This window comes from Arvicanthis niloticus, chromosome 12 (assembly GCF_011762505.2).
Source record: "Arvicanthis niloticus isolate mArvNil1 chromosome 12, mArvNil1.pat.X, whole genome shotgun sequence".
Classification (NCBI taxonomy): Eukaryota; Metazoa; Chordata; class Mammalia; order Rodentia; family Muridae; genus Arvicanthis; species Arvicanthis niloticus.
This window is the reverse complement of record NC_047669.1, coordinates 4,829,651-4,845,134: the sequence shown is the minus strand read 5'-3', so window position 1 is coordinate 4,845,134 and position 15,484 is coordinate 4,829,651.

Here is a 15,484-nt window from a genome sequence, read left to right as displayed (position 1 = left end):
AACACAAAAATCCCTTAAAAATTACAGGAAAACATAACCAAACAGGTGAAGGAATTGAACAAAACCACCCAGGATATAAAAATAAAAATGAAAATAATAAAGAAATCACAAAAGGAGACAACCCTAAAGATAAATATCCTAGGGAAAAGATAAGGAATCATAGATGTAAACATCACCAACAGAATAAAGAGATAGAAGAGAATCTCAGGTGCAGAAGAAGATACCATAGAAAACATTGACAAAACAGTGAAAGAAAATATAAAATGCAAAAAGCTCATAACCCAAAACATCCAGAAAATCCAGGACACAATGAGAAGACCAAACCTAAGAATAATAAGTATAGAAGAGGGTGAAGATTCCCAACTTAAAGAGCCAGTAAGTATCTTCAACAAAAATATAGAAGAAAACTTCCCTAACCTAAAGAAAGAGATGCCCATAAACATGTAAGAAGTCTACAGAACTCCAAATAGATTGGACCAGAAAAGAAATTCCTCCCATCACATAATCATCAAAACACCAAATACACAAAACAAAGAAAGAATATTAAAATTGATAAGGGGAAAAGGTCAAGTAACATATAAAAGCAGACCTATCAGAATTACACCAAACTTCTCACCAGAGACTATGAAGGCTAGAAGATCCTAGGCAGATGTCATACAAACCCTAAGAGAAGACAAGTGTGAGTCCAGGCTACTATACCCCAGCAAAACTCTCAATTAACATAGATGGACAAAACCATTCCATGACAAAACCAAATTTAAACAATATCATTCCACAAATCCAGCCCTACAAAGGATAATAGATGGAAAACTCCAACATAAGGAAGAAAACTACACCCTAGAAAAAGCATGCAAGTAATCTTCTTTCAACAAACCCAAAAGAAGATAGCCACACAAACATAAAAATAACAGGAAGCAATAATCACTATCATTTAATATCTCTTAACATCAATGGACTCAGTTTCCCAATAAAAAGACATAGACTAACAGACTGTACAAGTCTGTGGCTCCAGGTAGACAGCATAATAGATGGTGTAACATGATGGCTGCTCTAGGCAGAGAGCTTAACAAGTAAAAACTACCTGCTTTCTATAGGCAGATATTAATGAAAGTTTGGATTAAATGCTTTAAAGATGATATATAGATACACTGCTCTAGTCAGTCTTACAGAATACTCATATTCTTTCTAAGGTGGGCTCCATGGGAATTTTGGGTTAAAATCCTGGTTTGACAAGCTCCCTGCTTATAATCAAGTATAGATAGAAGTGTGAACCAATTATTTTAAAGATGGTATAATAAGGTCTGCAGGATAACTAACACATATTCTTTGAATATGCGCTCCACGGGAATTTTGGGTTCATTATCCCAACATGACAGACTAGGGAAAAGGCCTGAGAATAGGTTTTTACAGTGAGCAAGAGGTTATTTAGGGTAGTAGGGAGACTGCATGAAAACAATTGTTTTAGGGAAGATTTAAAGTCCTGCAGGATAACTCATATTCTTTGAACATAGACTCCACCGGAATTTTGGGTTAATTTCCTGGCATGGCAAACTAAAAAAGCCCTAAGAATAGGCACATACAGTATTTTAGTTTATTTCATTTGTTTTGTATTGTTTTAATTTTCAAAATGGGTGTGACTATGAATTCTGTGGTTATATTATTCTCTGGAAGAGAGGTGAAAATAAAGGTTTTTCTAGTTACTGGCCCAAGGACATGCTGATTTGGGAGAAAGGTTTGGTCTTTGTGTTTTTAGATAAGGTGATTAGTGTCTATACACCTTCCAGAGTTATGTGGATCAGATATGATGGAGACCCCCAGAGGACTAGATTGCAGAGAATCAAACAAAAAGATATCTTGATGATGCTAAAACTTTGTTTTGAGATTGTATATTACAGAATATACAACCTTGATGAGTCTCATCAGCAGACATGCTGAACCGACCTGCTTTGAACTCCTGATCTCTTAGAATTTCAACCAGATCCAGTCAGGACACAGACATCAAAATCTAAAATAATCATTGGTATGGCTTTCTTAAGGCCAACAAACTCCCCCGTTTTCCCTACCCTCCACCCCTTCAAAAATAGCTCAACACTCATATTCAGCTCGAAGAAGTTATAGTCTTTGCCCCAGTTCTCTAGACTTGGCTTCTAGAGGTGATTATTCTAGTTGTCTTTCTGGGGAATATTGAAATGGTCATAGTTGGAACAGGGAGGAAATAGCTAGGATTGTTTGTGTAACCATAATTGCATTTGGTAGAAATCTTTACTAATAATAAGTTGAAGTCATGACTTCTTATTTTGGTACAGAATTTATTTTGATACAGAATCGAGGTATCACTGGTATAAATTTCTTCTATTGATACAAAAAATTTAAAAGTACAAGGCTTGGACCCAGTCCCTCTATAATGTCATTACAGACTGATCTGAGATGTTTAAGCCTGTGAGTTAAGAGCCAAACAGCAAATCCATGGTTCTGAGTTTATTGTTAGGGTGTTTTCAGATTATTTAATTACAAATAGCCGAGAATAGTTAACGGTCCAGATTACTTTACATAGTTGGTTTTCAAAAAGGTCAGAAATCCACAGAATTTGACATTTAATGTTATTTATTCTTTTGTTGTTGAGACATATCTGCTCCTAGCAGCTCCCCTTTTGTGGATTCAAAGAAGAAATTGAATGTCTCTATCTCCAGGTGTGGGAGTACATTGTGGCTAGATGGCCACTGGGCAATAATTGCCTATCTCTCCTACAGACCTATACCATTCTTGAGTGGACACAGGTTACAGGTTAGGACAGTATATAATAAAAATAACTTATATTTTACAAGGAATATAAAGGAAATTCCCTAATCTAGTGAGAGAATTTTGAAGCAATCCTATTGTAAGCACTATGTTACATAGAGAAATGCTTCAAAAACTCCAGCAAGACAAGCTGCACATGGCCATTGTCTTCCTTGCAAGTATAAAGGGGATAATGTGAAACAAAAGAGACATGAATTGAGAGCAATAAAATTGCTGCTTAGTACAGCTAACAAATATCACAAATATGTAGCAAGTATACCACCAAATAAAATACAACAAATTTCCCAAATCAAATTTCAAACCATAAACTTACCAGATCTTATACACCCAGAAAATAATAGAAAATAATATTCTTTATTATAAACTTGCATTAAACTTTATTATAAACTTGCATTAAAGCTATCAGTAAACTACTGATTAAAATGTAGTAATATTTCTAGGTATCCACTTTTAAAAACTATTAGTGATAATGTGGAAAATATTCAAAGATTCAATGAATCAATATAGCATAGATGTTTATTCTTTGAACATTAATATAATTGGAGAACTCTCTGTCATAATTCTGTAATTTCTTATGTAATAGAAGTCTGGCTAGGAGTCTAATTAAGAGAAGCTCACATATTCCAAATGAAAATCAGAGAAAAATCACCCATATTTTCGATCAACTGGGCAACTTCAATATCATAAAAAGTAGAGTGAGGAGCTGCAGGGAGAGACCTTGAGGTGATATCCTTGCAGTATCATTTCAATATATGCTCAAGATCTCATCCTTGATTCTAGAGGACTCGATGCCCTCACTGAGAACAGAAAAAAGCTCAAATCCATGCAGACCCAAAGGATGCAATGTTACCTGTGCAACAGAGGAATCACCTAATGACAACACAGTAAACCTAAGACTCAAGCAAGGAAAAGGCAAAGTGAAGAGTAAAGTGTAGTGAGGAGTTCAAAGAAGTCAGAGTGACATATGTGAGCTTTACCTGGATTCTCACTAAATGTTGAAAGGATTATGGAAAGGGGACAGCCACAGTCCCCGAGTAATGTGCAGACACAAGCATGAGCTATGGGCTTGGTGGAACTGTTTATTGGTCCTTCTACTCTGAGAGAAAATATAGCACAGAGTTCACCTGTACACACTAGCCCAGCTTCCCAGATATCCAGTTTAGAGACTTTACTGGGTAGACGGTAAAGAAAGAACTAGACAATTCCAAGAATTCATTCACAAGAGGGCCTATTTCATATCTTCTATTCACACAGGAAGCCACTTAGCTCATCCATCTGACCTGGGAGGATAACCCTAATTCTAGAAATTCAGAATGGTGATGTGTTTCACATGTATACCTTCAGATAAATTTGGAAGCTGAAAACAAAACACATCACACTAAGGTCAAGTGTTCAAGGACCTGATGATACTCATTTCATTCATTTGTTCTATCTATGTCTTTCTTGGATGCTCTCATCCCTGGTCCTTTGTAATTGGAGTTTCTCCTGCCAAAAACACTCCTCCTCCAATACCTGCTCATTCATCCCTCCTTTATTTAATGATTATGTATGTCCTTGTGAACATACAGCTAGCATCATTTTCTTCCCACTTCAGAATTATAGTACCACCTATTAGAGCATCATGTGTTTGTGCCTGGCTTATGTCCTCCAGTGACACTGCTCTACAGATGTGTCCTGTAGGTCATCATGTTTTCAGAACCCTAACAGAACTGAGTATCCAGTTGATCAGTAACTATAAGTGTGATAGCTGTTGCTGCATTCTCAGCAGGATGGTTATGTAGACTGGTTTTAAATCTAGTGATTGTGTTTCCATAACCTGGACAGCTTGAACTTGACTTGCATGGGGAATAAGGGAATGAAGACAGACACACATAGATACACACACAGAAAAGCTGGCATTTGGCATGTCCTATGCTCTGATAAACGTATACCAGCATCCAGAAAACTCTGAGTGTTGATATTATATATCTGAATTGAGGAGGCAAAAGTAACTTTATGGTGTGCAGATAAACCAAGGATGTAGGGTTTGACAATTCTTGATAGGAAATCCCTATAGGGCACCAGTCCTGGTTGCAGTAGTCAGGAAGGAGAAAGCCTTAGTTGGTACTTTTTGTACATACCATTAACATTTGCACACAGACCAGTAGAAGTCCTTGCCATCACCTTGCACCTAAACAAGGGAAGAACTTGGCATTTCCATGGGTCTGGAGAATTGATATCTTTGCCATGGCCTTGTGCTTGTTGGGAGTCACATGGAAGAAATAATATCCTGACAATGAGCAGATATCAATGGAGAGCAAAGAATGAAGATGGGACCTAGCTCAGTCCACATGTGGCAACATTCTTCCCTGAGTTTCACAGAAGAATGGTGGTACAGGTATGATAGGTAAGAGCACAGTGGTCTGATGCCACTGTGCATAATACTCTTAGGATGCTGGAGATCCCCATGGCTCTGAGTAGGGGCAATGCTTTGTAGATGTCAGACTGCTAAAGAATTTTAAAATTTTGGATACGCATGCTCTAGTAATCTCAAAGAAGATCTATAAGGTCAATCCAATGTCAGTACTAGGACCCACAGATGAGGTGGAGTTTGGGGGTCTTAGCTGCATCTTTCCTGGAATGGTGACCAGTGTGACCAAAATACCTGTAAGATAGGACCAAAAGTGGTTATCTAACTGTGGCTTGAGCTGTATGTCTCCAAATCTGAGGCATCTCAAGTTCCCCTAACCTATGTGAATGACATCAATGCAATCTCTATTACTTATCCACATATATCTATTATGCATTTGTCATTGGTTTTTCCTTCTTTTTTCTTTTATAGATTCTTTTTTTCATTCATATATTATATTCCAACCATTGCCTTGCCTATACCCCTGATGGAACAAGGTGCCTTGACTCAAGTTCTTAGACCTTGTGGAACAGAGAATCAAAAAGAGAAGTTATAATGCCTCTTGTATTGTTATTAAATTTGACAAGTTATTCAGACTTAATCATAGACTGGTCTAGAAATCAATCCAATATTGGAAATAACAGTCTTTATTTGGAAGTCTGGTTCTGGACATTTTCAGAGACATATATGGAAATTAGCTGCAGTTCTCTATGATGTTATGTTAACAAGAGATAAAGTTTGGGCAGGATCTGGATTTCAAACAGCACATGTGTCAAGGCTCTCTTAATGGTCATGTTAAAATTACTTTTGTTTCTCCTACAGTATTTAATGTAAGTTGCATTGATTGTACACCTTCTAATTGTGTTAGTGTTTTGAAATCTGGCATGTCAGGTATAAAGGTCTATCAGCCCGCTTTTGTTTTATTGCCCTGAGTATCACAGAACCTTGGTATTCTAAAAATAGCATGCAAGTACTAGAAGAAATGAGTCAGGCTTTAAGCAGAAGCAAGAGGGTAGTAGGCTAGATTATTGCTGGTATAACAGCTTTAATTACATCAATTGCTAGCACCACTGCTTCTGCAACAGTTTTGACTCAAGAAGTTAAGACAGCTACTTTTGTTAATTATTTACCAAAAAAAAAATGTTACTAATGTGTTGAATATACAAGAGGATTTAGATAGGCATTTGGAAGAACAGATTGATGTTCTTTATCCTATTCAAATTACTGGAAGGAGGTTCGGAATTTAAGGGTAAGGAGCCATCTTAAGTGTCGTGCCAAATACCATTGAATTTATGTTAGTTCTAAAATTTACAATGGTAGTAATTATAATTAGAAAGAAGTTTAATGACACATGCAGTGTATTTGGCATAATTCTAACACCTCTCGGGATGTTTTAATGATACATAGGGCGCTTATAAAGTTCAAAAATGCTGCTCTGTTGAACATTGATGTGGTAAATACTGCTGATAAAATTATCCATAGCCTGAGCTCAGTATTTTTATTTTGGTCAAGCTTCAAAAATGGCATACATAGCTTGATCATGCTAGCTATTTTTATCCTGGGAATACTTTTTATTCCTGCCCATTGTGTTAAAGCTTTTTCTCAACAACATCAACATGTTAGCAGTCAAGTACATGGCTTGAACCTGAAAATGGACCTCCAGACAGAGTTATTAAATTAACAGGCTGGCAAGCCACGGGCGGGTAAGATTCTGCACAGAGCTTACCAACATAAGACAGAAGTGCATTGCCTTTGATAATGCATATTCCATGATGGGTATGGAAGGCATTCTTGTCAGAATAACCTAAGACAGGTTCAGTCTTGTTAATGAAATAAAAAGGGGGAGAGACGGAGAGCATTTGGGGCTGCTTGGCAAGAGTCTGGCATGGGCCAAGGACAAGGAAAGGGACTGCTTGGCAGGAATATGACATTGGCCAAGGACAAGGAAGTAGGCTTCAGGCAGGAATATGACTAGGCTAGAACAAAGAAGTAATTTTAGGTAGGAATCTAAATCATAGGCTACAACAAAGACGTAATCTCAGGCAGGAACCTAAATATTAGGCTAAAACAAGGAAGTAATTTCAGACAGGAATCTAAATTTTAGGCTACAACAAGGAAGTAGGCTTCAGACATAAAAATGATCTTGGGCTAGAACAGGGAAGTAGACTCCCTGTCCTAGATACTTTGGTCATTCTGATATGCCCTTAGAAACAGTGATCACGCCAGGCGGTGGCGGCGCACGCCTTTAATCCCAGCACTTGGGAGGCAGAGGCAGGAGGATTTCTGAGTTCGAGGCCAGCCTGGTCTACAGAGTGAGTTCCAGGACAGCCAAGGCTATACAGAGAAACCCTGTCTCGAAAAAACAAAAAAAAAGAAAGAAAGAAAGAAAGAAAGAAAGAAAGAAAGAAAGAAAGAAAGAAAGAAAGAAAGAAAGAGTGATCATGAGAGTGTTCACGTAATTGGGTGTAATAACTTGCTTTTTCTTTGACTATTTGTGTTTATTGTATTGCTTGTTCCTTGACTATTTGCATCTATTGCATTGCTAGTCCCTCAACCTAAAACTGACCTTAATACATGAATGTAATCAAAATGGTATAAAAGCATAAAGGAGGAGGGGGTATGAGATAAGGAGTTCCAGGGAGGGGAAATGGGGAAAGGGGATGAGATCTGTATTGTAAATAAAATATCCAATAAAAAAACCTGGTCAGGGATCACCAAATTCAGCTAATACCCAAGGAAATGCAGCACCAAATCCTCCAGTCCCTCATTACCCTCTAAACTAAATTCTATTCCTTAATAACTTACCAGAAGAGATGAGTGAGATTATGTTATCTGTGCCCTTCAACCAGTTCCCTGGTTTCAAGGAAGTTAGCTTGGTACTGAGGAGGCATAAAATTGCATTTGTAGAATTTGAAAATGATGGGCCAGCAGGAGCTGCCAAAGATGCTCTGCAAGAATTTAAGATCACGCCATCCCATGCCATGAATATTACCTAAACTAAGAAATAGCATGTGAAATGCTAGTTTTAAGGGACTTGGTATTATTTATATGTTTGTTTTCATCACATTTTGGTCAAGTCATTTTAGATGGTTGGAAGTGAAGGTGAAGTTTGCAAGAGAGAGTCCTAATTTTTTTTTTAGTTTTGTTGAACTATAAAATATAAAGCCTTGATTTTGTATAATAAACTTATCTGTAAAAAAAGAACTTAAATGTCATGTTGGTGGGTTTTTCACTTTGATAATATCCTTCCCTGTCTCTTTTTATTTGTATGGGCTTGAAATCAATATTGTTATATATATTAAAATGGTTATATCAGCCTACTTCTTAGATACATTTTCTTGAAATGTCTTTACCCAACACTTTACCTGAAGTAATCTCTATCTTTTATGTTAAAATATATTTTTGGATGCAGCAGAAGAATGGCTCTATGCATTTTGTTTGTCGATATGTTCGGTTGGGGAATCCAGACCATTGATATTGAGAGAGATCAATGGCCAATGGTTACTGATTTTTGTTATTTTGGTCATGGTGCCAGTGGTTGTATAGTGGTGGTTGTGTGTGTGTGTGTGTGTGTGTGTGTGTGTGTGTGTGTGTGCGCGCGCGCTCATGTTTTCCTTCTGATTTTGTTGGTCTGAGATTATTTAATCCCTGTGTTTTTACAAGTGTAGTTAATCTTAGGTTGGTTTTTTCTTGTAACACTTTCTGTAGGGCTAGATTTCTAGATAGAAGTTCTTCAAATTTGGCTTTATCATGAAATATCTCATTATCTCCATCTATACTGACTGTAATTTTTATTGGATATAGTAGCTTGGGCTGGCATCTGTGGTCTCTTGGAGTATACAGAATATCTATCTAGGGTCTTCTGGTTTTTAGAGTCTCCATTGAGAAATCATGTGTAATTCTAATGGACCTGCTTTAATATATTCCTTAATCTTTTTCCCTTTCAATTTTAAAATTCTTTCTTTGTGGTATGGTGGAGCATCTTTTGGATATATGTACAGGAGCAGTATAGCTGGGTCTTCAGGTAAAACTATTTCCAATTTTCTGAGAACCCACCAGATTGTTTTCCATAGTAATTGTACAAGTTTACAATCCTGCCAGCAGTGGAAGAGTGTTCCCCTTTTTCCACATCCTCACCAGCATGTGCTGCTACTTATTTTAGCCATTCTGATCAGTGTAAAGTGTAATCTCAGGGTCATTTTGATTTACACTTCCCTGATGACTAAGGATGGTGAACATTTAAGTGCTTCTCAGATATTTAAGATTCCTCTTTTGAGAATTCTATGTTTAGCTCTGTACCCCATTTTTAATTGGGCTATATGGTTTATTGGAGGCTAACTTCTTGAATTCTTTACATATTTTGGATATTAGCCCTCTATCAATATAGGGTTAGTGAAAGTCATTTTCCAATCTGTAAGCTGCCATTTTGTCCTATTGACAATGTTCTTTGACTTACAGAAGCTTTTCAGTTCCATGAGGTCCCGTTTATCAATTGTTGATCTTAGAACCTGAGCCATTTGGTGTTCTGTTCAGAAATTTGTCTGAGGGGGCAGTTCTGATGCTAAGGTCCTGTTCTCCTATTGGTTCTTGATTGGTCAGTAAACAAAGCTGGGGGCCAATTGCTGGGTGGAAGGTACAAGCTGGACTTCTATGTCCTGGGAGGAAAAGGCAGATGCAAGGAAGGAGAGAAGACTTTCAGCTATGCTTTGAAGGAAAAAGAACACAGCAACCATGTGAGGTCTCAGGAGAAGCTGATGCCTGTGGCCACTACTATAAGTGGGTGACCAAGGATGTTTGACAGGGGTTTGGTGGGACTAGCCACTGAAGTTTAGGGCAGGTGGAGAAACAGCGATAATGAATTGGTAAGGGCATGCTTCTCCAGGAGGGAGCTATCAGCACCCAGAAATTATGCCAAGACAAGTTATAAAAAAATTTTTCTATGTATATTTTTTCTGAGGATTCAAGGGAAGCTGGGTGATGCAGCCCACTTCCCAGAGCAAAATGTGGTATCATAAAACTACATGCAACATTGTCTCCCATACCAATGTATTCAAGGTTACTTTTCACTTTCTCTTCTATTAGATTTAGTGTATCTAGTTTTATGTTGAGGTCCTTGATCCACTTAGACTTGAGTTTGTGCAGGGTGATAAATATGGCTCTATATGCATTCTTCTACATGAAGCTACATCACAAGCTATACCATGTGCACCAGTATGTTTATAGCAGCTTTACTCATAATACCTAGACACTGGAAACTACCCAGATGTTTCTCAACCAAAGAATACATACAGAAAATGTGATTCATTTGCACAATGAAATAGTATGCAGCTGTTTAAAAGAGGACATCATGAATTTTACAGGCAAGTGGATGGAACTAGAAAATATCATCCTGAGTTAGGTAGCCCAAACCCAGACCCAAAAGGACATGTGTGGTATATATACACACTGGTGGATATTAGCCATAACATACAGAATACCCACACTATACTCCACACACCCAAAGAAGTTAAACAAGAAGGGAAGCCCATGCAAGGATGTTTGGATCTCAATACTCAATCAAGGAAAGGAAAATAAAAGTCATAGGAGGCAGAAAGAGGGAAAGAACTTGGTTGGAGAGCAGATGGGAAGGAGAATGAGAGGTCAGGATCAGGTATGGGGAGATACAGGACATCAGGCCAGAGGGGCAGAAGAATGAATGGAATTCTGCAACTGCCTAGGGTGGGGGAATGGAAGGCATCTCTAGAAGTCCCAGAGACCTGGGATGGGAGAGGCATCCAAGAGCCAATGCATGTGACCTTAGCTGAGATGCCTAAGAGAGGGGACATAGAACCTGAAGAGGCACCTCCTGTAGCCAGGCAGGACACACAGTGGAGATATAAGGATACCAACCCACCCACAAAATCCAAAATTTGTCCTGTCTAAAAGAAATGCAGGGACAATGGTGGATTAGAGATTAAAGAAATGATAACCAATAACTGATCCAAACCATCCTGTGAACCAGTCTCTGACACTGTTAATAGTATTCTGTTATACTTGTAGACAAGAACTTAGCATCATTATCCACTGAGAGGCTCTACCCAACAGTTGACTGAAACAGATACAGATACCCACAGTCAAAATTGGATGGAGCTCAGAGACTCTTATGGAAGAGTTGAAGGAAGAATTGCAGGCTCTTAAGGAGCTAGAAACACCACACAAAGAACAATAGAGAAAAATCCTGGACACCTGGGAACTCTCACAGAGATGAAGCCACCAACCAAAGAGCATAAAGGCCAGGCTGAGGGTCCTGGCATATTTGCAGCAGATGTGTACCTCAGTTTCTATGTGGGTCTCCCAATAACTGGAGCTGGAGCTGTGTTTAAAACTATAACCTAACTGTGAAATCCATTCCCCAACAGAACTGCCTTGTCTGGCCTCAGTGGGAAAAGATGCACCTAATTCTACAGATACTTGATGTTCCAGGGTGGATACTTAGGAGGGGCCCACCCTCTCAGAGGAGAAGGGGATAGGGGATGGAGGAGATACTTTGTAAAAGGGGCCAGGAAGAGGACAGCGTTTGGGATGTAAATAAATAAATAAATAAATAAATTCTTTGTTCTGTATGTTTAGAGTTTTGATTATTATATGGTGGGTGTTTATTTTATGATCTGATCTATTTGCTGTTCTTTATGCTTTTTGTACATTTATAGGCATCTTTTATATCAGAAAATTTTGTTTCTATTATATTTTTAATATTTTCTGGTGTTTTGCTTTGGCAGGTGTCCCCAGAGAAACTCTTGCACTAAGCCTCTGACTAGTATCTCTGGTGCTCTGTCCCTGAGCACAAACACTCATATCCTAATGGACACCAGAGTGGAAAATTTGCTGGCACCTTTGTGGCAGCTGGCACTGACAGTGGGCAATATGTTCCATGTGAATGAATGTCAAGGACACAGAATACAGAAAGAACCAAATCACAGTAAATATGCCCAGCCTTATCTAACCTCCATCAAATTCAGGACCTAGCCAGATATAAAAACAGTTCTCTTAGGGGAAAACAGAATAAACCCAAAATTGAATAGAGAATGAAAGAGGTGATTAATTAAGAGGAACCAAAGGGATTGTCTATACTCAGCCTCAGTGTCTACTGGAGGGAAAATCTATGTTCTATCACATCACACAGTTATGTCATAACTTAGTGACATTTACTACATTCACAGTGGTGTGCTGTTTTCTCCGTCTTGCAAATGAATATCATTTACTCATTTGGTTTGTTTTGGCTTATAACCACAACCAAAAGAACATATGGCTTCTCTGCATGATTTTTTTCTCTCGTTTGTGCTCCTGTATTTCTCATTCTGTGGACAGTGAGCAGTTTATTAATTGAAACTAAAAACTAAGACCAGTGATCTCTGCTCTAAGAGGAAGTGAGAAAACAAACAAGATGATCGCTTGGTCCGTTCTGACACTTGTGTTCCTGATTCTCTTAGCTATGCTTGGCTTCCTTAACCTGGGCCTGGAGTATGGGGAAGTTGGAGACAACCAACTCTTCTTCCTGAGAAGGCCCTAGTGATGGAAGAGTAATCTCTCTTAAGGTTGCTAATACCCTTCCTAGAAAATTTTCACCAGGACCTTTGGTCATCAGCATGTTTCACTAGTGTGTAATAACACTCATTGTCTTTGGTTCAGCAATGTTTTGGTTTTGTTTGCATTTTGTTAGTATACACTTATGAATTAGATATTTACTATTCCTTGGGAGGATGTGTTAAGACTGTTTTGGTACAACATCTTTCTCTCCCAGCATTATTTTTTTATTATCAAAGCCTTTTCTAATAACAATCTTCTTTAAAGCAAAGGCTGGAGTTTTTCCAAAATCCCTCTACTCCATGCAAATATGGCCCCTGCTAGAAAATGTTAATCCAGGGGAAAGTAACTATCAGAAATATGCCATTCCAATTTAGCTACTTGATTCTAGGTGGGGAGAGTATCCCAGCAGTCCAGAAGTCTGTACACTGCTATGTCTTAAATACTGTGCCCTTGTATAAGGTTTGGTAATCAGTCTCCTAAATGAAAGTAATAGATTAGAGCACAGTGGTTCATCTTTCTGTGCAAAGATTCCTCATTCTCCCCACAAAACATAGTCACAAAAAGGGCAGCTCCTTTTTCAAGTTTTATATATCCCCAGGTTAGATTTTTTTCTGGATCATTTCTCTAATTATGGACTTCAGTGCACCCTAGAATGGGGGTAAGAGATTTGGCATCTTTGTGACCAAGGCCCTGAATTCATCCTTTCTTCACTAAAGTGCACCATTTCCTCAATTACCCCACCTAAACCTTACATAGGTCTGAGTGTGGATGTCACTGTCACCATTACCATGCCATATACAAGTATGCAGAGAGGACAAACACAGATGCAAAAATGGATCTAGTATTCAAACAAGACCAGATCTAATCATCAGCTTTTTCCATAGTTTATAACCCATTCCTAGAGAAGTCATCTAATGAGTTCCCAGATCTTGACAATACCTACAGTTCACCTGAGAAATCCCCACTGCTTCTTTGTGCAAATGTGTTTTCAGAATTTGGTAGATAGGGCAAGGAGTGACACCATTTTTATGGTAGAGACAAATCTTACATGCTAAAGAAATGTCCTATGCCATGTAAAACAAAATTAGAGCTGAAATTTGAACTTAAATGTTAATTTTGTTGCCTTTATGAAGAGCTCCCAGTTTTCTGTTTCTCATGATTAAGCTATTACACAGACATCCCACAGTACAGTCATTCATTTACTTACTCATTTGATTATCCACAGAGTCATGAACTCACCAAACTACTTGTTCATCCAAGTATTTCTTGTTCAACTATGTAGTTATCCAACATCTATCCCTCTAGTCATATATCCATCATTTTATCCATCTTTGAATCTATCATCCATCTTCATTCATTCTTTCCCTTATCAATCAACTATTCATCCAACCATTTATTTGTAAATCATCAACTCTTCCATTCATTCTTCTACCCGTCCATTAATCAATTACCCATTTATACATTCATTCACCCACTACTCCTTTCTTTCCTCCCTTCATCTTCTTTTGTCCCATTTTTGAACTATTTATTGAGAGCCATTGAGTGTTTCTCAATATGAAATGAAGTATTTAGAGACCTGGAAACATTTCAAAACTCTTTGGAGCAAAAGCTTTTTTTGGTCAATGTGGCCTTTGGAAGAGTAAGGTGGGGAATAAGGTAGCAGGGTGGTTCAAAAAAGCAGTGTTCAGCTTCTCCTACTTTAGTTTTAGACCATAATATTACACTCACAGAACTGGATAATAAAGTGGAAAGTGAGCAAAAAATTATGGTGGCTGTCTTCATGATGCTTAGAGAACAGATACCTAATGAAGACATAGGTAAAGGGTTCCTAAAGTTTCTTAGACCATGCAAACTGTAGGTAAACAAAGATAAGAATGGTTTTCCACATCTCTCTGACATTCAGTTGAGCCAATGAATGTTGATTTAAGGATTAAGCACTAAGATGGATGGTTTTCTGTCTTGTTTTCAGCATAATACCAAATACAGCTTTCTTCTAGTAAGGATGGGAACAGACAGAAAATAAATGTTTGTCTAATATTAACTGATCTGGTACAAACATACTAAAAGACATAAAACTTCCTTTTCATAGTTTGCCAAAAAATTATGATCTTTGTTTTTTATAGGTAGATAAAAATTAAAAACCAATATCACCTACATTTCTGCCCCACAGGTATCCACAGTGGTTAGCCATAAATGCAGACCATAAATATAGGCACAGACAAAGGCATACATACATACCTCACATCGTTATTTATATAATTATGTATACATGTATGTATTTATGTGAGACATATATTGTTATATAGTTGATCTTGAATCTCTGTTTAGATCACCCTCCTGCCTCAGACTCTCAAGTGGTAGAATTATATTAGTATGCCCAGGTATCTAGCCCACATCTCAACTTTTAACCTCTTCAAAGTAGCACAGTATCCATGCTTTTACAGATGCATTGTCAGCTCTTCTCGAAAAACAGAATATTGATTCTTGAATTATTCCATGCTTTTGTTCCATAATTGTAAAACATATTCTTTGAGAAACCAGAAAACATACAGAACACATTTCTGGACTGGAGAGATGGTTCAGTAGATAAGAGGACTGGCTGATCTTCCAGGAGACCTGGATTCAACTCACAGTACCCACATAATAACTTACAAATGTAGCTCCAGCTCAAGTGATCCAATGACTTCTTCTGGACTCTGTGGGCACCATACATCTATGTGAAACAGACAT